The 24,978-nt window shown below is 38.3% G+C and overlaps 1 protein-coding gene across 2 annotated transcripts in view; it reads left to right on the top strand.

Moving 5' to 3' along the window:
* The first annotated feature begins 3,599 nt into the window (after positions 1-3,599).
* Positions 3,600-24,978, top strand: part of LOC128638174 (venom serine protease inhibitor-like) — a 63,859-nt gene continuing 42,480 nt past the window's right edge. For both annotated transcript variants that reach the window (XM_053690037.1, XM_053690038.1), the window contains exon 1: positions 3,600-3,728. The gene's annotated coding sequence lies outside the window, so the exon portion shown is untranslated. The remainder of the gene's footprint in view (positions 3,729-24,978) is intronic.

The raw sequence follows: 24,978 nt of genomic DNA on the forward strand, positions 1-24,978 counted from the left end.
CTAAGGCAAAGCCATGCTACACTTGAGCTGGGACATTTTAAGTTTGGTATACATTGGGCATTCTCCCTATCTATTTGTTTTTTTTTTTGTAAATACTGGTATAACCCATACCTGGTCCAGAATGCTGTCTTCCATTTGTCACCCTTTTTTATGCGTACTACGTTATACGTGCCTCTCAAATCTAGTTTGGTGAACATGGTTGCCTTCTGTAGTCTCTCTACCATCTCAGGAATAAGAGGGAGAGTGTAACGGTTCATGACTGTAATTTTGTTTAATTGACGGTAGTCTATAATGGGTCTGAGGGAGTTATCTTTGTTGCGAAAAAAACCCATACCTACTCCTGCTGGAGAGGTGGGAGGTTGGATGAAACCCTTTCGCAGATTGTCCTCAAGGTAGTTTTTTAGTTCTGCAAGTTCATTCTCAGTCAGTAAGGCTGAATTATCAAGCTCTGAATGGAGCTTGATGCCCCTTGTTTCTGCAAAACCTTCAGGCTCGCGGGAAACAGAAGTTATGAAGCAGCAGTCTAAAGACAGCTGCTCCATAACTTGTCCACCTGCTCTGAGGCTGCGGACAGAAATCAACCCAATCGAATACAATCTGGTTGATTGACACCCGCTGCTAGAGGCCGATTGGCCGCAAATCTGCAGAGGACAGCATTGCACCAACAGTTCACAAGACAGCATATGCTGTCGGCATTTATCGATGTGCGGTGGACATGATATGCTACATCGTATCATGTCCAATGGCACATTAATAAATAGGCCCCATAGAATACACATGACCGTAGTGTGTCTATAGGGCAATCATATTGCCTATGAGGGGGTAGTACCTCTTCTTGCTTTTTACTAAAAACATCTTTGAAATCCTGATACTGTTCAGGAATAGAAGATGTAGGTGCTTGTAGTAGAAGGTGATGATGGAAACCGGTAGTGAGACAGTAATCTGAATTAAATTCTATTTGTAAATTTCACCAGGAGATGGCGGGTGAATGTTATTGTAACCAAGGCAATCCTAGTATAACTGGAAATAGGGGAGAAGGAATGATGTCAAAAGCTATGTGTTCAGAGTGGCCTGTCAGTGTGGACATGTGTAAAGGTTTAGTGTGTTGTGTTATACGCCCATTAGGCATAGGTGAACCATAAAAAACTTTCAATGATATAGGGTTTTGCTTGTTAACGGCAGGAATTTTATTACATTGAATTACAGATAGATCAATAAAATTCCCACATGCCCCAGAATCTATGATGACGTCAAGGACTATGTATTTCTGATGCCACTGTAAAGAGATGGAACGTTTACAATAAGAATGGTTGTTGGACAATGAAGATAAACAATACTTATGTTGTTGCTTACCAAATCAAGGCTTCTTTAGAGAAGGACAATTTTTAATGTCATGTTCTGGAGCAGCACAGTAGAGACATAATTTGAATCTTCTTCTACGGATTTTTTCCTCAGATGAAAGAGGGCCCCTAAAAATAGCTATCTCCATATGTTCAGAAAGTTCTACTTGACTGCTACGAGCAGGGGATCTCCAATGAGTAGGTTCGGAATTAAATTGTTCAGCATTTCGCTTGCGTAAGTGGCAGTCCATACTAACAGCTTGCTTCATCAAGAGTAGGAGGCAGTGCAATCTGGGAGAGTTCATCTTTTAGACTTTCAGAGAGATTTAATCTGAACTGGTTTCTTAAATTGATGTCACTCCATTGGGAGTCTCTGGACCAACGCTTGGACTCCACAATGTAATCTTCTACCGGTCTTTTCCCTTGTTTGATGGATCTAAGAGCAGTTAGTTGCGAATTAGTGTCCTCATATAAAGCAGACATTGCTGCCAAGAATTGTGTAAGATAATTCAGTATTGGGTCTTGCGAGTCAATAAAGGTGTCCAAATCCTGGGTTCTCCTCGGTGGTAGAAGATGGTGGTACAAACTTTGATATGTTCTGTACTGTATGTTCTGGGTTTAATCATGAATAAAAGCTCACATGATATTTTTAATTAGTTATATTAAGATCTATCATTGCAGAAACATTCTGGGGTATTGACATTAGGCTCAGGCTTATTTTGAGCATTTGTTAAAGTGGCAATGGTAGTCTTTAGATTCTGGTTTTCCAGATAAAAAATCCTGTACACGTTGGCTTAATTATTCTACCTTTTGTGTAAGGACAACTAAATGGTCAGCCATTTCAGTTACACTCATGTTGGTAGTTAAATGGCGCTTGGTTATTCTGTAACACAAATCAGTTTTTGGCAACACAACTTTCTCACATAAACTTAATTAAACAGTATAAGCTGTTATGAGTAAATGTATGCAGGTAAATGAATGAAATTACCAATGCATAGGGTAATAATTCAGAGAACCTGCAATTTTAATTAAGATGTAGTAGTGGCACGTTAGCACAATTGGAGCTGATACTGTTGGTAGTAAATAGTAGTAAATTACAATCAATAATGAATGCCTCTGCCAGACTCATCTTCCTTACACGTCGCTCTTCATCTGCTGCGCCTCTCTGCCAATCCCTTCACTGGCTTCCTCTTGCCTCTAGGATCAAACACAAAACTCTCACTCTGACATACAAAGCCCTCAACTGCACTGCTCCCCCCTACATCTCAGACCTTGTCTCCAGATACTCTCCCTCCCCTTCACTCTGCTCATGACCTCCTCCTCTCCTCCTCTCCTCCTCTCCTCCTCTCTTGTCACCTCATCACACCCCTGTTTACAGGACTTCTCCAGACTGGCTCCCATCTTGTGGAACTCTCTGCCTCGCTCCACAAGACTCTCTTCTAGTTTTAAAAGCTTCAAGTGCTCCCTAAAGACTCTACTGTTCAGGTTCGCATACAACCTACGCTAACCTTTCCTAATACCAGTTCCTCTCCTCCACTGCAATCCCCTGAACCCTCTTAGCATGTAAGCCTAAAAGTCCAGCTGTTTGTAGATCACCTTCTTAAGAGCTGACTACAACAGTGCAAATCTTGGCAGGGCCCTCTACCCTATAATTGTTTTGTTGTACCCCCCTTTGTTTATAGCGCTGCGGAATCTGTTGGTGCTCTACAAATAACCGATAATAATAATAGTGAGTAATAAAATGTTATACAAATTGTAACTCTCTGGTCAAGAATAAGGAAAAGGACTTATCTGAACTGCAGGAGTTAATCCAAAATGACAAAGTGCTCATTCAGTGAGCCAAGACTGGAGAGTGGCTGTTCTTCAGCATATATGAAATTAACTTCCTTGCAAGTTGATCTCTTGGAATGTGGACAGCAGATGAAATGTCTGAACAGAAGCTTGTCCATAAATCAGAAGAAGAGAATTAGTTTAGAATGCAGGCTGTAAATACACAGAGGAAACTTGAGCCAGAGCTAACAAGCTGAATACACGCAGGAAGGTGATTGATAGTCTGAGATTAGAACATAACTGATGGGAGGAGTTTGTGATCTGTAACACACAGCAGAGTTACCTTGTCAGCCCAGTCTCTGTGAGGCAGTTATAAATCAAAGTTATATGGAGGAGATAGGAAAGTTGTATCCGATTACTTGTCCAAAGAGTAGCAGTCACAGGAAAAGTCTTGTCTATCAGGAAGTGTTTTCCTAGGTTAGAGCTTGATGAAAACAGAGTAGAACAAGGAGGTGCTCTTACTTCAATAACCAAGCACATATCACTATATTAGCATTATATTGACAATCTTGTTGTAATATGGGAAGGGGACAATGATGCCCTGGATCTCTTTTTGAAGTAAGTAGAAACATCTGATGAGGTATTACAATTTACACATGAGGTACACAGCAGTCAGATTAATTATCTGGACTTAACACTATTAGGTAATAAAAAACTGCACGTATCGAAACCAGGCTCTATAAGAAACACATCACAAAAAAGTCATTCCTGCACGTAAGAAGTAGTCACCAAATGCAAACGTTTAAGGCCATAGCTAAGGGACAACACGAATTAGACATAACTGCACTGAACAACACATATACAATAAGGAAGCAGCACATCTAGATATGGAACCTAAAGAAAGGGGGTACAGCAGTAGAGTGATTAAACATGCACATTTTGCAGTGTCTACCCTGGACAGAAAAGATCTGATTAAAGATAAGAGGCGGCCAAATCCCAGTCTAAAAGAGCAGGGAGTAATCCAGTTTGTTATGCAATACTCTGCTTAGTACAGGGACATTTGTAGTATAATTAAGAAACATCTACCAATGTTATCAGTAGTGATGTCCCGAACTGTTCGCCGGCGAATAGTTCCCGGCGAACATAGCTTGTTCGCGTTCGCCGCTGCGGGCGAACATATGCGATGTTCGATCCGCCCCCCCATTCGTCATCATTGAGTAAACTTTGACCCTGTATCTCACAGTCTGCAGACATATTACAGCCAATCAGCAGCAGACACTCCCTTCCAGACCCTCCCAGGTCCCGGGCAGCAGCCATTTTAGAATCATTGTGATGCAGCTTTTGAAGAGAGAGGAGGTTTAGTGTTGCAGCTCCAGATTTTATAGGGAAATTGATAGCTAGGCTAGTGTATTCAGTCTCCACTACAGTCCTGAAGGACTCATCTGATCTCTGCCGTAAGGACAGCACCCCAAAAAGCCCTTTTTAGGGCTACATCAGTCTTTTTTTTTGTTTGTTTTTCAATCTTTTTTTTTTTTGCATAGGGCTAGAACTCCAGTCATTTTTTTTTTTTGCATTTGCCTGCCTGCCACCAGCCTGTGTGTGAGCCTCACAGCATATATTGTGCCAACTTGCTCACTGCCACCACTCATATCTGGTGTAACATTATTTTAAATTTAAAAAAAAAAAAAAACTTTTACATTAGTTTGCTAATTGCAAGTTTAATCTAATTTCATTTTCCATCAGGCCTGTGTGCCAGGCCCACAGCAAGCATATACTGTGATTAATTCCTCTGTGCCACCACTCATATCTGGTGGTGGAACATTATTTTAAATTAAAAAAAAACTTTTACATTAGTTTGCTAATTGCATTTGCAAGTTTAATCTAATTTCATTTCCCATCAGGCCTGTGTGCCAGGTCCACAGCAAGCATATACTGTGATTAATTCCTCTGTGCCACCACTCATATCTGGTGGTGGAACATTATTTTAAATTAAAAAAAAAACATTTACATTAGTTTGCTGATTGCAAGTTTAATCTAATTTCATTTTCCATCAGGCCTGTGTGCCAGGCCCACAGAAAGCATATACTGTGATTAATTCCTCTGTGCCACCCCACCACTCATATCTGGTGGTGGAACATTATTGCAAATTAAAAAAAAAAAATTAACATTAGTTTGTTAGTGTAATCTAATTTCATTTTCCATCAGGCCTGGGTCTCTCAGGCACACAGCATATACTGTTATTAATTGCTCTGTGCCACCACTCATATCTGGTCTAACATTATTTTAAATTTAAAAAAGAAAACTTTTACATTAGTTTGCTAATTGCAAGTTTAATCTAATTTCCTTTTCCATCAGGCCTGTGTGCCAGGCCCACAACAAGCATATACTGTGATTAATTCCTCTGTGTCACCACTCATATCTGGTGGTGGAACATTATTGTAAATTAAAAAACAAAACAAATTTACATTAGTTTGTAAGTGTAATCTAATTTTATTTTCCATCATTCCTGGGTCTCTCAGGCTCACAGCATATACTGTGATTAATTCCTCTGTGCCACCACTCATATGAAAGTGCTAAGTGATGAAAGTGCTAAGAAGAGTACTACTTAACACAACCTAGTTACCATGGGTCCCAGACCGCATGTTTTATTGTTGTACTTTATTAGGCTAATCATGCCGGCCATATAGACCTCCCCCGATAGGGGGAGTAACAGGGATGAAAGTGCTAAGAATAGTACTACTTAACACAACCTAGTTACCATGGGTCCCAGACCGCATGTCTTATTATTATATTTTGTCAGGCTAATCATGCAGGCCATATAGACCTCCCCCGATATGGGGGGGGTAACAGGGATGAAAGTGCTAAGAATAATACTACTTAACACAACCTAGTTACCATGGGTCCCAGACCGCATGTCTTATTATTATATTTTGTCAGGCTAATCATGCAGGCCATATAGACCTCCCCCGATATGGGGGGGTAACAGGGATGAAAGTGCTAAGAATAGTACTACTTAACACAACCTAGTTACCATGGGTCCCAGACCGCATGTCTTATTATTCTACTGTGTCAGGGTAATTATATATCTATCAAATCTATCTATTTATCTTCTATCGATTCTATCTAACTATCAATCTATGTATATCTATCTATCAAATCTATCTATCTCGTGGCCGGACTGTTTTGAGACAGCCACTTGTGTTTAGGCAAAATTTAAACTAGGAGGACAGACCAATCATCTTCTTCCATCTCCCTGTTCCAAAAATGCAGGCCATATAGACCTCCCCCGATAGGGGGAGTAACAGGTAGTAAACTGCTAAAAATAGTACTAATTAACACACCACGGGTCCCAGACCGCATGTCTTATTGTTATACTCTGTCAGGGAAATTATATATCTATCAAATCTATCGATTTATCTATCGAATCTATCTAACTATCAATCGTATCTATCAAATATATATTGCATCTATTGATCTATGTAATTCGTATTTATCAAATGTATATTGCATCTATTGATCTATGTATTTTTTTATCTATCTTATGTATATTGCATCTATTGATCTATGTAATCTATGTATCTATCTATCAAATCTATCTCGTGGTTGTGCAAATGGACTGTTTGCGGTTGTTTGCGGTGCGTTACACAGGGAGTTTGGTCTGTCACTGTGAAGCGGGCGTAACCCTTACACTACCTGATCAATACAACATCATACCTGATGTTTTAAAGCACATTATTCCACACAATTTAGGAATGTTAGGTGATTTAGGCCCTTTATGGCTTAAAACCAGACTCTGCATAAACTATGTAATTTTCCGTGGGAGTTTTGCCATGGATCCCCCTCCGGCATGCCACAGTCCAGGTGTTAGTCCCCTTGAAACAACTTTTCCATCACTATTGTGGCCAGGAAGAGTCCTTGTGGGTTTCAAAGTTCGCCTGCCTATTGAAGTCATTTTTAGGTTCGCGACATCACTAGTTATCAGCAGATAACATATTTGACATAACCTCCCAAAAATGTTTGTTTTTCTTATAGTAGGGGAAAAACCATTGGGAACAGAGTATCCCCAACTACCCTGCTTTCTCCTAAAAGTCAATCCTCATGGCTACAGGTCAAAGGCATGCACAAATGTGGGTTCGATGATTGCAAAGCCTTGAAGCATGCAAGAGTAACCAATCGATTTGACTCAGAAAAAATAGGCGAGATATTCCTTATTGACAGTTGTGTGACTTGTCATACCAAAGGGGTTGCTTACCTTATAGAATGTCAACTTTGACACTTACAATATGTAGGTAAAACCCATATGGAAGTAAGGACCCGTATTAGAGAGCACTTGTCCACTATAACTGTAGACACGGACATGAGCAGAAAAAGAGACGAAAAGTTATCCCCCCTGGCAAAACATTTCATAGAAACACATGCCCACAATACTATGTCCTTTAAATGACTTATTATAGAAAAAGTGGCATTGACAACTAGAGGAGGTGATTTAGATAAACTCTTAAGTAAGAGAGGTATACTGGATTTTCCGGCTTAAAACAAGAATGCCTGATGGATGTAATTCCAGATTTGATTAAATCAATTTCTGACAATGATTTGTGTATTTAAGGATATTTTTTTTTTTTATACTGTATAATGCAGTATACATTGTGTAGGAAAGATATATAAAGCATACAAGCAAGGGCCTCTAATACAATAGATATATGAACTAAGTCGAGATACACTCTTGTGTGGAGGGATTGGTATTTGTTTAAAATCGATAATGATTTCATACTTGGCTTTGGAAACAAGGATTTCAATTTATATTGTCCTGGATTTGGTGTTCATAACCAGGATTAAGTGTTTAGGAATAGCAAATATATATTTTAACATATTTTGAGCCCCATTCCATGAGTTATATAGGATAGCTGTCAGTTTATGAACCAATACCTTTGATATTTACTCACATATCCATGAAATCAACTTAACTTAGTCTCATGTGCCACTAAATATATTTGGTGAGCAGACCTGAGTAACAGCTAGTAGGGCTATAGTTTAATAGTTATTTTGGAATTTCCCAGCTCTTTTGTTAGACTAGTCTAAATTTGCTTATGTACTGATAAACATAGTCAGATTGTTGTAGTTTGACAGTAATATACTAAAAGCAGCATATTACCATAGGTTTCAATAAAAGCCTAGCTTTGTAATTCACGGTAGTTAATCTGCATTGGGGCATTTGTTTTTAATTAAGTATAATCTGAAACGGAAATAAGGTGGTCATTAAGGCAATTGCAACAGAGGTCTATGAGTACGCCCATATGGAAGAGAAATATATTTCCCACATATTTTAACATTTATTAAAAAAAGGTAAATGTATTTTCAAAGCACATATATTTTAAAATTTATTTTTAAAAATATATTTGAAAGATTTTTTTTAACATCTAAATATACATATATATATATATATATATATATATATATATATATATATATATATATATATGCTGTATATATATATATATTTATATATATATATATATATATATATATATATATATATATAAAATATATGTGTAAATGAATTACAAAAATGTAATTAAAATGTAATTTCCAAGCTCATAAATTTATAAAAGTATTTTTAAAATATATTTTAAAATATATTTGACAGATATTTTTAACATCTAAAATTTGAACACATACGCCTAGATTTAGAGTTTGACGTTAGCCGTCAAAACCAGCGTTAGAGGCTCCTAACGCTGGTTTTGGGCTACCGCTGGTATTTAGAGTTTTGTAGGTAATGGTCTAACGCTCACTTTCCAGCCGCGACTTTTCCATACCGCAGATCCCCCTACGCCAATTGCGTATCCTATCTTTTCAATGGGATCTTTCTAACGCCGGTATTTAGAGTCTTGGCTGAAGTGAGCGTTAGAAATCTAACGACAAAACTCCAGCCGCAGAAAAAAGTCAGGAGTTAAGAGCTTTCTGGGCTAACGCCGGTTCATAAAGCTCTTAACTACTGTGCTCTAAAGTACACTAACACCCATAAACTACCTATGTACCCCTAAACTGAGGTCCCCCCACATCGCCGCCACTCTAATATTTTTTTTAACCCCTAATCTGCCGACCGCACACCGCCGCAACCTACGTTATCCCTATGTACCCCTAATCTGCTGCCCCTAACACCGCCGACCCCTATATTATATTTATTAACCCCTAATCTGCCGCCACCAACGTCGCTGCTACCTACCTACAATTATTAACCCCTAATCTGCCGACCGGACCTCACCGCTACTATAATAAAGTTATTAACCCCTAATCCGCCTCACTCCCGCCTCAATAACCCTATAATAAATAGTATTAACCCCTAATCTACCCTCCCTAACATCGCCGACACCTAACTACAAGTATTAACCCCTAATCTGCCGACCGGACCTCACCGCTACTCTAATAAATTTATTAACCCCTAAAGCTAAGTCTAACCCTAACACTCCCCTAAATTAAATATAATTTTTATCTAACAAAATAAATTCAATCTTATTAAATAAATTATTCCTATTTAAAGCTAAATACTTACCTGTAAAATAAACCCTAATATAGCTACAATATAAATTATAATTATATTGTAGCTATTTTAGGACTAATATTTATTTTACAGGCAACTTTGTAATTATTTTAACCAGGTACAATAGCTATTAAATAGTTAATAACTATTTAATAGCTACCTAGTTAAAATAATTACAAAATTACCTGTAAAATAAATCCTAACCTAAGTTACAATTAAACCTAACACTACACTATCATTAAATTAATTAAATAAAATACCTACAATTATCTACAATTAAACCTAACACTACACTATCAATAAAGTAATTAAATAAAATACCTACAAATAAATACAAATAAATAAACTAACTAAAGTACAAAAAATAAAAAAGCTAAGTTACAAAAAATAAAAAAATAAATTACAAACATAATAAAAATATTACAACAATTTTAAGCTAATTACACCTACTCTAAGCCCCCTAATAAAATAACAAAGCCCCCCAAAATAAAAAAATGCCCTACCCTATTCTAAAATTAAAATAGAAAAGCTCTTTTACCTTACCAGCCCTTAAAAGGGCCTTTTGCGGGGCATGCCCCAAAGAATTCAGCTCTTTTCCCTGGGAAAAAAAACATACAATAACCCCCCCCAACATTACAACCCACCACCCACATACCCCTAATCTAACCCAAACCCCCCTTAAATAAACCTAACACTAAGCCCCTGAAGATCTTCCTACCTTGTCTTCACCATGCCAGGTATCACCGATCGGTCCAGGCTCCGAAGTCTTCATCCAAGCCCAAGCGGGGGCTGGAGATCCATCATCCGGCTGAAGTCTTCTATCAAGCGGCAAGAAGAAGTCCAGAAGAGGTTCCAAAGTCTTCATCCTATCCGGGCAGAAGAGGAGATCCGGACCGGCAACCATCTTCATCGAAGCAGCATCTTCTATCTTCATGCGATGACGAGCGGCTCCATCTTGAAGACCTCCGGCGTGGATCCATCCTCTTCTTCCGACGTCCTAAGTCCAAATGAAGGTTCCTTTAAATGACGTCATCCAAGATGGCGTCCCTCGAATTCCGATTGGCTGATAGGATTCTATCAGCCAATCGGAATTAAGGTAGGAAAAATCTGATTGACTGATGGAATCAGCCAATCAGATTCAAGTTTAATCCGATCGGAACAGCCAATAGAATGCGAGCTCAATCTGATTGACTGATTCAATCAGCCAATCAGATTTTTCCTACCTTAATTCCGATTGGCTGATAGAATCCTATCAGCCAATCGGAATTCGAGGGACGCCATCTTGGATGACGTCATTTAAAGGAACCTTCATTTGGACTTAGGACGTCGGAAGAAGAGGATGGATCCGCGCCGGAGGTCTTCAAGATGGAGCCGCTCGTCATCGGATGAAGATAGAAGATACCGCTTCGATGAAGATGGTTGCCGGTCCCGATCTCCTCTTCTTCCCCGATAGGATGAAGACTTTGGAGCCTCTTCTGGACTTCTTCTTGCCGCTTGATAGAAGACTTCAGCCGGATGATGGATCTCCAGCCCCCGCTTGGGCTTGGATGAAGACTTTGGAGCCTGGACCGATCGGTGATACCTGGCATGGTGAAGACAAGGTAGGAAGAGCTTCAGGGGCTTAGTGTTAGGTTTATTTAAGGGGGGTTTGGGTTAGATTAGGGGTATGTGGGTGGTGGGTTGTAATGTTGGGGGGGTATTGTATGGGTTTTTTTCCAGGCAAAAGAGCAGAATTCTTTGGGGCATGCCCCGCAATATGCCCTTTTAAGGGCTGGTAAGGTTAAAGAGCTTTTCTATTTTAATTTTAGAATAGGGTAGGGCATTTTTTTATTTTGGGGGGCTTTGTTTTTATTAGAGGGCTTAGAGTAGGTGTAATTAGCTTAAAATTAGTGTAATATTTTTATTATGTTTGTAATTAATTTTTTAATTTTTTGTAACTTAGCTTTTTTATTTTTTGTACTTTAGTTAGTTTATTTAATTGTATTTATTTGTAGGTATTTTATTTAATTAATTAATTTATTGATAGTGTAGTGTTAGGTTTAATTGTAACTTAGGTTAGGATTTATTTTACAGGTAATTTTGTAATTATTTTACTAGGTAGCTATTAAATAGTTATTAACTATTTAATAGCTATTGTACCTGGTTAAAATAAATACAAAGTTGCCTGTAAAATAAATATTAATCCTAAAATAGCTACAATATAATTATAATTTATATTGTAGCTATATTAGGGTTTATTTTACAGGTAAGTATTTAGCTTTAAATAGGAATAAGTTATTTAATAAGAGTTAATTTATTTTGTTAGATTTAAATTATATTTAACTTAGGGGGGTGTTAGTGTTAGGGTTAGACTTAGCTTTAGGGGTTAATAAATTTATTAGAGTAACGGTGAGGTCCGGTCAGCAGATTAGGGGTTAATACTTGAAGTTAGGTGTCAGCGATGTTAGGGAGGGCAGATAAGGGGTTCATACTATTTATTATAGGGTTAGTGAGGCGGATTAGGGGTTAATACATTTATTATAGTAGAGGTGAGGTCCGGTCGGCAGATTAGGGGTTAATTATTGTAGGTAGTTGGCGGCGACATTGTGGGGGGCAGATTAGGGGTTAATAAATATAATATAGGGGTCGGCGGGGGTTCGGGGCAGCAGATTAGGGGTACATAGGTATAATGTAGGTTGCGGCGGTGTACGGAGTGGCAGATTAGGGGTTAAAAAAATATGCAGGTGTCAGCGATAGCAGGGGCGGCAGATTAGGGGTTAATAAGTGTAAGGTTAGGGGTGTTTAGACTCGGGGTATATGTTAGGGTGTTAGGTGCAGACTTAGGAAGTGTTTACCCATTGGAAACAATGGGGCTGCGTTAGGAGCTGAACGCTGCTTTTTTGCAGGTGTTAGGTTTTTTTTCAGCTCAAACTGCCCCATTGTTTCCTATGGGGGAATCGTGCACGTGCACGTTTTTGAAGCTGGCCGCGTCCGTAAGCACCGCTGGTATTGAGAGTTGCAGTGGCGGTAAATTATGCTATACGCTCCCTTTTTGGAGCCTAACGCAGCCCTTCTGTGAACTCTAAATACCAGCAGTATTTAAAAGGTGCGGGGGGAAAAAAGCCAGCGTTAGATACGCGGGCCGTTACCGACAAAACTCGAAATCTAGCTGATATTTTGAAATATATGTGTAACTGCATTCCAAACATGTAATTAAAATGTATTTTCCAAGCAAATATATTTGAAAATGTATTTTTAAAATATATATGCCAATTATTTTTTTGAGCCCAGCTGTTTGCAGATCACCTTCAGAGCTGACTACAACAGTGCAACTCTCGGCTGGGCCCTCTACCCATTTGAAACTACCTATCTATACTATAATTACGTTTGTAATGTCCGTCGCCGTTGGCAGTTGCGAATGCATCCTCAAAGGAATGTTGACAGCGCGAGGCAGCCAACAGAATGTTGGCTGCGCGTGCAGTCAAAAGAATTCACCTGGATGCAGGTGAATTCTGAAAAATGGCAGGGTGCTGAAAACATCCACCGAAGGTGGATTCTTTCACCACCCTGCCATTTTTGGAATTGATCGGGATGCAGCAAAGGCAAACGGAGCATTACAAAAAAAAAAACTGCCCGCAATAAGTATGAAAAAAACACCTAACCGAACGCAATAAGTATTAAAAAAAAAATTAACGCCCTCAATAAGTATTAAAAAAAAAAACTAAGCGCCTGCAATAAGTGTTTGAAAAAAATAAATAACCAAACTTCCTAATAAAATAATTAACCCCTAAATCCGCAAACCCCAACATCGCAAACTACCTAATACATCTATTAACTCCTAAACCGCCAACCCCCCACAAAGCATTAAACCTAATTTACCTATTAACTCCTACACTGCCAACCCCCACATTGCAAAAAACTAATTTAATGACTAAGCCCCCTAACCTAACCCCCCTAAATTAACCCCTTAATTACAATAAAAATAAACTACATTACAATAAAAACTCCAAAAAAATAAATGACATTAGATTAATTACAGAAAATAAAAAAGGCTAACATTACAAAAATAATAAACACATTATCCAAAATAAAAAAGTTAAACCTAATCCCTATGAAAATAAAAAGGCCCCCCCAAATAAAAACACCCCCTAATCTAATGCTAACCTACCAATAGTCCTTAAAATGGATTTTTTTGTAGGGCATTGCCCTAAGTTAAACAGCTCTTTTACATTAAAAATAAACAAAGTCCCCCCTAACAGTAAAAATCCCCACCCACCAAACCCCCCAAAATAAAGAACCTAGCACTAAAAAACCTAACTACCCATTGCCCTGAAAAGGGCATTTGTATGGGCATTGCCCTTAAAAGGGCATTTCGCTCTTAAGGGCATTCAGCTCTTTTTAAAAGTGCCCCAAAAAAACCTAAGTTAAAAAATAAAAAAATTAAACATTTTTTTTTTTTTACAAAAAACCTAACGCTAAAGCCCCAAATAGGTACTCATGGTTCCTGAAGTCCAGCGGAGAAGGTCTTCTTCCAGGTAGGTCCATCATCTTCATCCACAGCAAAGGCGGGATGGAGCGGTCTTCCCAGATGTGGTGATCCTCGGCGGCAGTCATCTGCAGCGGTGGCGCTCCTCGGCTGCGGCATTGGCACTCCTCAGTGGCGGCAGACCTCAGCGAAGGAGTGGAGGTTCCTCTTCATGCGATCGTCCGCCACACACTGAAGAAAGAATTCAAGGTACCCCATATTTATTGGGGTACCTTGAATTCCTATTGGCTAAAATGTTCTAAATCAACCAATAGGATGAGAGCTACTGAAATCTTATTGGCTGATTTGAACAGCCAATAGGATTTCAGTAGCTCTCATTCTATTGGCTATTTTGAAAAATTCAGCAGCCAATAGAATGAGAGCTACTGAAATCTTTTTGTCTGATTTGAACTGCCAATAGGATTTTAGTAGCTCTAATCCTATAGGCTGTTTTGAAAAATTCAGCCAATAGGAATGCAAGGTACCCCAAATTGGTTGTGCTACCTAGCATTCTTTCTTCAGTATACCACGGATGATCAGATGAAGAGGAGTCTACATGTCGCTGAGGACCGCCGCCGACGCAGACTGCTGCCTCTGCTGCTGAGGACCGCCACCACTGCCGAGGCCCATCGCCGAGGATCACCACATCTGGGAAGACCGCTCCGGACCTTCCCTCTGCCTTCATTGTGGATGAAGTTGATGGACTCGCCTGGAAGAAGACCTTCTCCGCCGGACTTCTGAAACCATGAGTACCTATTTGGGGCTTTAGTGTTAGGTTTTTTTAAAAAAAAGATTTTATTATTTTTATTTTTTAACTTAGTTTTTTTGGGGCACTTTGAAAAAGAGCTGAATGCCCTTTTAAGGGCAGTGAAAAAGAGCTGAATGCCCTTTTTATGGCAATGGGTAGATTCGGTTTATTATTGTTAGGTTTTTTATATTTTGGGGGGTTTAATGGGTGGGGGTTTACTGTTAGGGGGGACTTTGTTTATTTTTAATGTAAAAGAGCTGTTTAACTTAGGGCAATGCCCTACAAAAAGCCCTTTTAATGGCTATTGGTATTTTATCATTAGATAAGGGGGTGTTTTTATTTTGGGGGGCTTTTTTATTTTGGATAACGTGTTTATTTTTTTCTGTATTTCTATTTTTTATTTTTTGTAGCTTGGGGGGTTGTATTTACAACATATATGGCTAGATAACGAGTTTTGCGGAAAGCTGAAAAAGCAGCGTTAACAGGTCCTAACGCTGCTTTTTCACTACCGCTGGTATTACGAGTCTTGCAGGTTTAGGGGCACCGCACACTTTTTTGGCCTTTCCGCAAAATGACTTACGTAAACTTTGTAAACCCTTTTTTCTATGGGACTTCCATAGCGCCGGTATTACGAGTCTGCCCTGGGAGGCCAAAAAGTGAACGGTACACACTCTACCTCCAAGATTCGTAATGCATTGGCTGCGTTACTGAGTTTGACGCTGCTTTTTTGCAGGTGTTAGACTTTTTCTCAGCCGGATCTCCCCATTGATGTCTATGGGGAAATCGTGCACGAACATGTACGACCAGCTCACCGCTGACTTAAGCAGCACTGGTATTGAAGTGAGATATGGAGCTAAATTTTGCTCTTCGCTCACTTCTTGTCTTTTAACGCCAGGTTAATGAAAACCCTTATCACCAGCGCTGCAGGTAAGTGAGCGGTGAGAAGAAACTGCTCGTTAGCACCGCATAGCTCCTAACACAAAACTTGTAATTTCGCCTTACGAGATCACAGTATGCCCTATGCCAGCACAATCTATAAATAAACAAATAAGGAGATAAAGCTATTAACCACTGGGTGTAGAGGTCCCTGAATGGATGGAAGCAGACCCCCTTCCCATAAATAAACAGATGCCTCTAGATTTATATACGGAAAGTCAATTGCTCAATATTCATCCGTGTCTAATATTTACTGACATACTAACATCTGCTTGCTTGTTGACTTACCGCATTTAACACTCTGACTGCCAGAATAAACTACGGGGAAATTTGGCTTGCTCACAACTACTGCTATTGCTAACCAACGGCTAGATTACTAGTTTTGCGGTATGAGTGAAAAAGCAGCGTTAAGGCCATAACGCTGCCTTTTCACTACCGCTGGTTTAGGGGCACCACACACTTTTTTGGACTAAATGCAAATTAACTTACACAATTTGTGTAAAGTCTTTTTTCAATGGGACTTCCATAGCGCCGATATTACAAGCTTTTTCTGGGAGGCCAAAAAGTGAGCGGTACAGCCTATCCCGCAAGATTCGTAACGCAATCTAAAGTCAGTAGTTATGAGTTTTACACTACAAAGCTGTAGCATAAAACTCATAACTAAAGTGTTAAAAAGTACACTAACACCCATAAACTACTTATTAACCCCTAAACACGAGGCCCTCCTAAATCGTAAACACTAAAACAAAATTATTAACCCCTAATCTGCCTCTCCCGACATCGCCGCCACTATAATAAACATATTAACCCCTAAACTGCCACAATCCTGCCTCGCAAACACTAGTTAAATATTAACCCCTAATCTGCCGCCCCTAACATTGCCGCCACCTACCTACCTTCATTTATTAACCCCTAATCTGCCGCCCCTAACATCGCCGCCACTATACTAAATTTATTAACCCCTAAACCTAAGTCTAACACTTACCCTAACACCCCCTAACTTAAATATAATTAAAATAAATCTAAATACAAAATCCTATCATTACCTAAATTATTCCTATTTAAAACTAAATACTTACCTATAAAATAAACCCTAAGATAGCTACAATATAACTTATAGTTACATTGTAGCTAGTTTAGGGTTTAATTTTATTTTACAGGCAAATTTGTATTTATTTTTAACTAGGTAGAATAGTTACTAAATAGTTATTAACTATTTACTAACTACCTCATTAAAATAAATACAAATTTAAATCAATTAAATACAATTACCTAAATTACAAAAACAAACAAACACTAAATTACACAAAATAAAAAAATAAATTATCAGATATTAAAACCAAGATGGCAAAAGAGCTAAATACCCTTTTCAGGGCAATGGGGAGCTTAGTTTTTTTTAGTTAATATTTTATTTGGGGAGTTGGTTGTGTGGGTGGTGGGTTTTACTGTTGGGGGGTTGTTTGTATTTTTTTTACAGGTAAAAGAGCTGATTTCTTTAGGTGTAATTAGTTCTGATAATTTCTTTTTTTATTTTGTGTAATTTAGTGTTTTTTTTTTTTAAATTTAGGTAATTGTATTTAATTAATTTAATTTATTTAATTGTAGTGTAATGTTAGGTGTTAGAGTAAAACAGTTTAGGTTTTATTTTACAGGTGCATTTGTATTTATTTTAACTAGGTAGTTAGTAAATAGTTAACCCTTTAACGACTCATGTTGTACACGGTACGTTTTGCACAAGCTGGTCTTTAAAGACCAGAGATGTACCCTGTACAACATAGGGGTTTAAAGCGGCTGGAAGCGATCCTGATCGCTTCCAGCCGCTTTCTGGTTATTGCAGTGATGCCTCGATATCGAGGTATCCTGCAATAACATTTCTTACCCCTCCGGTGCAGAGAGAGCCACTCTGTGGCCCTCTCTGCACCGGACATCGTTGGCTGAAAATCGTTGGTGGGTGGGAGCCAAATTGGGAGGCGGGTGGGCGGCCATCGATGGCTCTTATGATTAAGAGGGGGGCGGGATTGGGGGCGTGGCTGCTGGGGGCACGCACGGGAAAGTGGCGTGCGCGTGCACGGGGAGGGTGCGGGTGGGAACCGCTGCACTACAGAAAAAAAAACTTCTAAGTGGGAGAAAGGGGGGAGGGAATGGGTTAATAAGTTGCGAAGGGATCTGGGAGCGGGTGGGGGGATGGTCTTTTTGGGGGGGGAAGCTACACTACAGAAAATAAAAAATAAAATAAAAAAATAAATATATTTTTGTATAAACTGGGTACTGGCAGCCCCATTGATTCCTATGGGGAAATAAAATTTATGTCTACACCTAACACCCTAACATGAACCCCGAGTCTAAACACCCCTAACCTTACACTTATTAACCCCTAATCTGCCGCCCCCGACATCGCCGACATCAACATTATATTATTAACCCCTAATCTGCTGCTCAGGACACTGCCGCCACCTACATTATACTTATGAACCACTAATCTGCTGCCCCCAACATTGCCGACACCTAAATACTATTTATTAACCCCTAATCTGCCGCCCCCAATGTCGCCGCAACCTACCTACATTTATTAACCTCTAATCTGCCGCCCCAAATGTCGCCGCCACTATATTAAAGTTATGAACCCCTAAACCTAAGTCTAAACCTAACCCTAACACCCCCTAACTTAAATATAATTACAATAAATCTAAATAAATATTACTATCATTAACTAAATTATTCCTATTTAAAACTAAATACTTACCTGTAAAATAAACCATAAGCTAGCTACAATATAACTAATAGTTACATTGTAGCTATCTTAGGGTTTATGTTTATTTTACAGGCAAGCTTGTATTTATTTTAACTAGGTAGAATAGTTATTAAAAAGTTATTAACTATTTAATAACTACCTAGCTAAAATAAATACAAAAGTACCTGTAAAATAAAACCTAATCTAAGTTACACTAACACCTAACACTACATAACAATTAAATAAATTAACTAAATTAAATACAATTACCTAAATTAAATTAAATTAGCTAAAGTACAAAAAACTCCACTAAATTACAGAAAATAATAAACAAATTACAGATATTTAAACTAATTACACCTAATCTAATAGCCCTATTAAAATAAAAAAGCCCCCCAAAATAAAAAAAGACCCTAGTCTAAACTAAACTATCAATAGCCCTTAAAAGGGCCTTTTGCGGGGCATTGCCCCAAAGTAATCAAAAAAATCAGTAAAAAAAAAAATACAAACAACCCCCCAACAGTAAAACCCACCACCCACAAAACCAACCCCCCAAATACAATACTATGTAAAAACAACCTAAGCTCCCCATTGCCCTGAAAAGGGCATTTGGATGGGCATTGCCCTTAAAAGGGCAGTTAGCTCTTTTGCAGGCCCAAAGTCCCTAACCTAAAAAATAAACCCACCCAATACACCGTTAAAAAAACCTAACACTAACTCCCTGAAGATCGACTAACTGGGAGAAGTCTTCATCCAAGCCGTGTGAAGTGGTCCTCCAGACAGGCAGAAGTCTTCATCCAGACGGCATCTTCAATCTTCATCCATCCGGCGCGGAGCGGGTCCATCTTCAAGACATCCGACGAAGAGCATCCTCTTCATCCGACGACTAAAGATGAATGAAGGTACCTTTAAGTGACGTCCTCCAAGATGGCATCCCTTAGATTCTGATTGCCTGATAGAATTCTATCAGCCAATCAGAATTAAGGTAGAAAAAATCCTATTGGCTGATGCAATCAGCCAATAGGATTGAAGTTCAACCCTATTGGCTGATCCAATCAGCCAATAGGATTGAGTTCACATTCTATTGGCTGATTGGAACAGCCAATAGAATGCAAGCTCAATCCTATTGGCTGATTGGATCAGCCAATAGTATTAAACTTCAATCTATCAGCCAATCAGAATTTAAGGGACGTGATCTTGGATGACGTCACTTAAAAGAACCTTCATTTGTCGGGTAGTCATCAGATGAAGAGGATGCTCCGCGTCGGATGTCTTCGTGCGGGATGGATGAAGATAGAAGATGCCGTCTGGATGAAGACTTCTGCCCGTCTGGAGGACCACTTCGCCAGGCTTGGATGAAGACTTCTCCCGGCTTCTTTGAGGACTTCGGCCCAGCTTGGATGAAGACTTCTCCCGGTAAGTCGATCTTCAGAGGGTTAGTGTTAGGTTTTTTTAAGGGTGTATTGGGTGGGTTTATTTTTTAGGTTAGGGACTTTGGGCCTGCAAAAGAGCTAACTGCCCTTTTAAGGTCAATGCCCATCCAAATGCCCTTTTCAGGGCAATGGGGAGCTTAGTTTTTTTTAGATAGTATTTTATTTGGGGGGTTGGTTGTGTGGGTGGTGGGTTTTACTGTTGGGGGGTTGTTTGTATTTTTTTACAGGTAAAAGAGCTGATTACTTTGAGGCAATGCCCTGCAAAAGGCCCTTTTAAGGGCTATTGGTAGTTTAGTTTAGGCTAGGGGTTTTTTTTATTTTGTGGGGGCTTTTTTTTATTTTAATAGGACTATTAGATTAGGTGTAGTTAGTTTAAATATCTGTAATTTGTTTATTTTCTGTAATTTAGTGTTTGTTTGTTTTTTGTACTTTAGCTAATTTAATTGAATTGAATTTAGCAAATTGTATGTAATTTATTTAATTGTATTTAATTTATTTAATTATAGTGTAGTGGTATGTGTTATTGTAACTTAGGTTAGGTTTTATTTTACAGGTACTTTTGTATTTATTTTAGCTAGGTAGTTATTAAATAGTTAATAACTATTTTATAACTATTCTACCTAGTTAAAATAAATACAAACTTGCCTTTAAAATAAAAATAAACCCTAAGCTAGCTACAATGCAACTATTAGTTATATTGTAGCTAGCTTAGAGTTTATTTTATAGGTAAGTATTTAGTTTTAAATAGGAATAATTTAGTTAATGATAATAATTTTATTTAGATTTATTTAAATTATATTTAAATTAGGGGGTGTTAGTGTTAGGGTTAGACTTAGGTTTAGGTGTTAATAACTTTAATATAGTGGCGGCGATGTTGGGGGCAGCAGATTAGGGGTTAATAAATGTAGGTAGGTGGCGGTGATGTTAGGGCTGGCAGATTAGGGGTTAATAATATTTAACTAATGTTTGCGAGGCAGGAGTGCGGCGGTTTAGGGGTTAATATGTTTATTATAGTGACAGCGACGTTGGGGCGGCAGATTAGGGGTTAAAAAGTGTAGGTAGGTTTGTGGCAACATTTGGGGCGGCAGATTAGGGGTTAATAAAAATAATGTAGGTGTCGGCGATGTTGGGGGCAGCAGATTAGGGGTTTATAACTATAATGTAGGTGGCGGCAGTGTCCGGAGCGGCAAATTAGGGGTTAATAATGTAATGTAGATGTTGGCGATGTCGGGGGCGGCAGATTAGGGGTTAATAAGTGTAAGATTAGGGGTGTTTAGACTCTGGGTTCATGTTAGGGTGTTAGGGGTAGACATAACTTTTATTTCCCCATAGGAATCAATGGGGCTGCGTTACTGAGTTTTACGCTGCTTTTTTGCAGGTGTTAGACTTTTTCTCAGCCAGCTCTCCCCGTGGATTCCTATGGGGAAATCGTGCACGAGCATGTTACACCAGCTCACCGCTGACTTAAGCAGCGCTGGTATTGGAGTGCGGTAATGAACAAAATTTTGCTCAACGCTCACTTCTAGTGTTTTAACGACGGTTTTCTGAAAACTCGTAATACCAGCGCTGTAGGTAAGTGAGCGGTGAGCAAAAACTGCTCATTAGCACCGCATAACCTCGAACGCAAAACTCGTAATCTAGGTGTTGGATAGCTACAATGTAACTATTAGTTATATTGTAGCTATCTTAGGGTTTATTTTATAGGTAAGTATTTAGTTTTAAATAGGAATAATTTAGTTAATTATAATAATTTTATTTAGATTTATTTAAATTATATTTAAGTTAGGGGGTTCTAGGGTTAGACTTAGGGTTAATACATTTAGTATAGTGGCGGCGACGTTGGGGACGGCAGATTAGGGATTAATAAATGTAGGTAGGTAGGTGGCGGCGATGTTAGGGACGGCAGATTATGGGTTAATAATATTTACCTAATGTTTGTGAGGCGGGAGTGGGGCGGTTTAGGGGTTAATATGTTTATTATAGTGTCGGCGACGTTGGGGGAGGTAGATTAGGGGTTAATAAGTGTAGGTAGGTTGCAGCGGCATTGGGGGTGGCAGATTAGGGGTTAATAAATATAATGTAGGTGTCGGCGATGTTGGGGCAGCAGATTAGGGGTTCATAAATATAATGTAGGTGGCGGCGGTGTCCAGAGCGGCAGATTAGGGGTTAAAAATTGTATTATAGTGTTTGCGATGCGGGAGGGCCTCGGTTTAGTGGTTAAAAGGTAGTTTATGGGTGTTAGTGTACTTTTTAGCACTTTAGATATGAGTTTTATGTTACGGCGTTGTACCATAAAACTCATAACTACTGACTTTTAAATGTGTTAGGATTCTTGACGGGGTAGGGTGTACCACTCACTTTTTGGCCTCCCAGGACAGACTCGTAATATCAGCGCTATGGAAGTTCCATAGAAAAAAGACTTTGCAAAGTTTACGTAAGTCGTTTTGCGGTAAGGCCAAAGAAGTTTGCGGTACCCCCTAAACCTTCAAGACTCGTAATACCAGCGGGTGTAAAAAAAGCAGCGTTAGAACCTCTTAACGCTGCTTTTTAACCTTACGCACAACTCGTAATCTAGCCGGAAATTATCCAAAATAATAAAAATTATTCCTATTCTAATACCCCGTTTTAAAAAAAAAAATAAAGCACCCAAAAATAAAAAAAACTGTTTAAATCTCATTCCTATTGGTTGATTTTAATTTTTCAGCCAATAGGAATGCAATAGTATAAATATATAAGGGGTACCTTGCATAGAATCCTCAGTGTGCAGCGGACGATCGCATGAAGAGGACATCCACGTCGGACCGATGGACGTCTGCCTCAATCTCCGCCTCCGCGCATCGACCGCTCCACCTCCGCAGGGATGAAGAAGATGCCAGTTCCATGATGGATGAAGATGGAGCCTACTGGGTGAAGATCTTTCACCGGACTTTAGTAACTGTGAGTACCGATTTTGGGGTTAGTGTTAGGGTTTTTTTTGTTTTTTTTGGGTGTTTTTTTTTTTCTAGATTAGGGCTTTTTTTATTTTGATGGGCCCAAAAAGAGCTGAATGCCCTATAAAGGGCAGTAAAAGAGCTGAATGCCCTTTTAAGGGCAATACCCATACAAATGCCCTTTTCAGGGGGGTGGGCAGATTCGTTTTTTTTAGTTAGTTTTTTTATTATTTTGTGGGTTTGGGGGGTAGGGGTTTGTAATGTTAGGGGGTGTTTGTTTTTATTTGTTTTGAAAAGAGCTGTTACTTTAGGGCAATGCCCTACGAAAGGCCCTTTTAAGGACCCTTGGTAGTTTATTATAGATTAGGACTTTTTATTTTGAGGTAAGTTTTTTGTTTTTTTTAAAACGGGGTATTAGAATAGGAATATTTTTTATTATTTTGGATAATTTCGTTTGTTATTTTTTGTAATTGTAGTTTTTTTTATTTTTTTTGCCATTTTAGTGTTTATTATTTTTTGTAATGTTAGTTTAATTTTTTAAGTAATCTTAGTTCTTTTTATTTGAAGTAATGTTAGGATTTTTATTTTTAGTAATGTTAGGTTTTGTTACTGTAAGCTTTGGTTTTTTTTTATTTCACAGGTAAGTTTGTATTTATTTTAACTAGGTAGTTAGTAAATAGTAATATTGTAGCTAGCTTAGGTTTTATTTTTATTTCACAGGTAAGTTTGTATTTATTTTTAAATAGGTAGTTAGTTAATAATTGTAACTTTAATTTAGGTCTATTTTAATTACGTTAAAGCTGGGGGTGTTAGGTTTAGGGGTTAATATAGTTTTATTTAGGTTGTTGCGATGTGGGGGCCAGCGGTTTAGGGGTTAATAGGTTTAGTTAGTGTTGGCAATGTCGGGGAACTGCGGTTTAGGGGTTAATAGGTTTAGTTAGTGTCGTCGATGTCAGGGAACTGCGGTTTAAGGGTTTAATATGTTTAGTGTTGCCGATGTCAGGGAACGGCGGTTTAAGGGTTAATAGCTTTATTTAGTGATTTAGTTAGTGTCGGGGAACTGCGGTTTAGATTAAAATAATGACAAATTCAGAATGTGAATAAAGAATGGATCCAAAAATTCGGCAAACTGATTTATTAATTTTCTGAATTTTTTGGCATTTTAGTTATAGTGCCGATTCGGAAATTTAGATTAATTCGAATCTCGGAATCAGCCAAAATGTGTCCAAAAACTAAATTTGGCTGAAACGCGTTTATTTTTTACTGTTCCTACTGCATGATATAGAAAAGGGTGTGTGTGTGTTCATATGTATTTATGTGGGTATATATATATATTTACAGACATATATACCCACATAAATACATATGAACACACACACACACACACATATATATATATATATATATATATATATATATATATATATATATATATATATATATATATATATATATATATATATCCAAAGGAGCAACGATGGTGTCCTTATTTGAAGAAAACATGACCACCCGTTCTTCATGTGAGTCAGATGAAGATGGTAATGTTTTCTTCAAATAAGGAAATTCTTTCTGGGGTGGACTGCAATCATACTATATCATATGATGCCCCCACAGTTGGTGAAATGGACTTGGTTGGTCTTTCTGCACAAACAGAACCGTAAAATTCAGTTACATTTGTCAAATCTCTTACTGGTGATAGTATTAACACTAATGAAATCGATATTGTACATAATATTTCTGGGGTAAATTTAACAGACGTGGAACTTTTACTTCTAAATAAAGGGTTATCATATTGTCCAATGAATAAAAGGAATTTGTTTCAAATTAAACATGAGTTACAGAATTTTTTTTCGTACCATTAAATTGAAATTGTTCATTGGCAAAAATGCAAACACTGTATGCGATGAAGATAATACACTTAAAGAGAGGACACTTACATGTAATTTAATTGGCCTTAGAAATATCAGCACATTTAACCCTAAGACTACTGACAATAGTGCAAACACATTATTTGATCTAGTAATTAAGGATGTTGAGAAATTATTCCA

Source organism: Bombina bombina, chromosome 8 (genome assembly GCF_027579735.1).
Source record: "Bombina bombina isolate aBomBom1 chromosome 8, aBomBom1.pri, whole genome shotgun sequence".
NCBI lineage: Eukaryota > Metazoa > Chordata > Amphibia > Anura > Bombinatoridae > Bombina > Bombina bombina.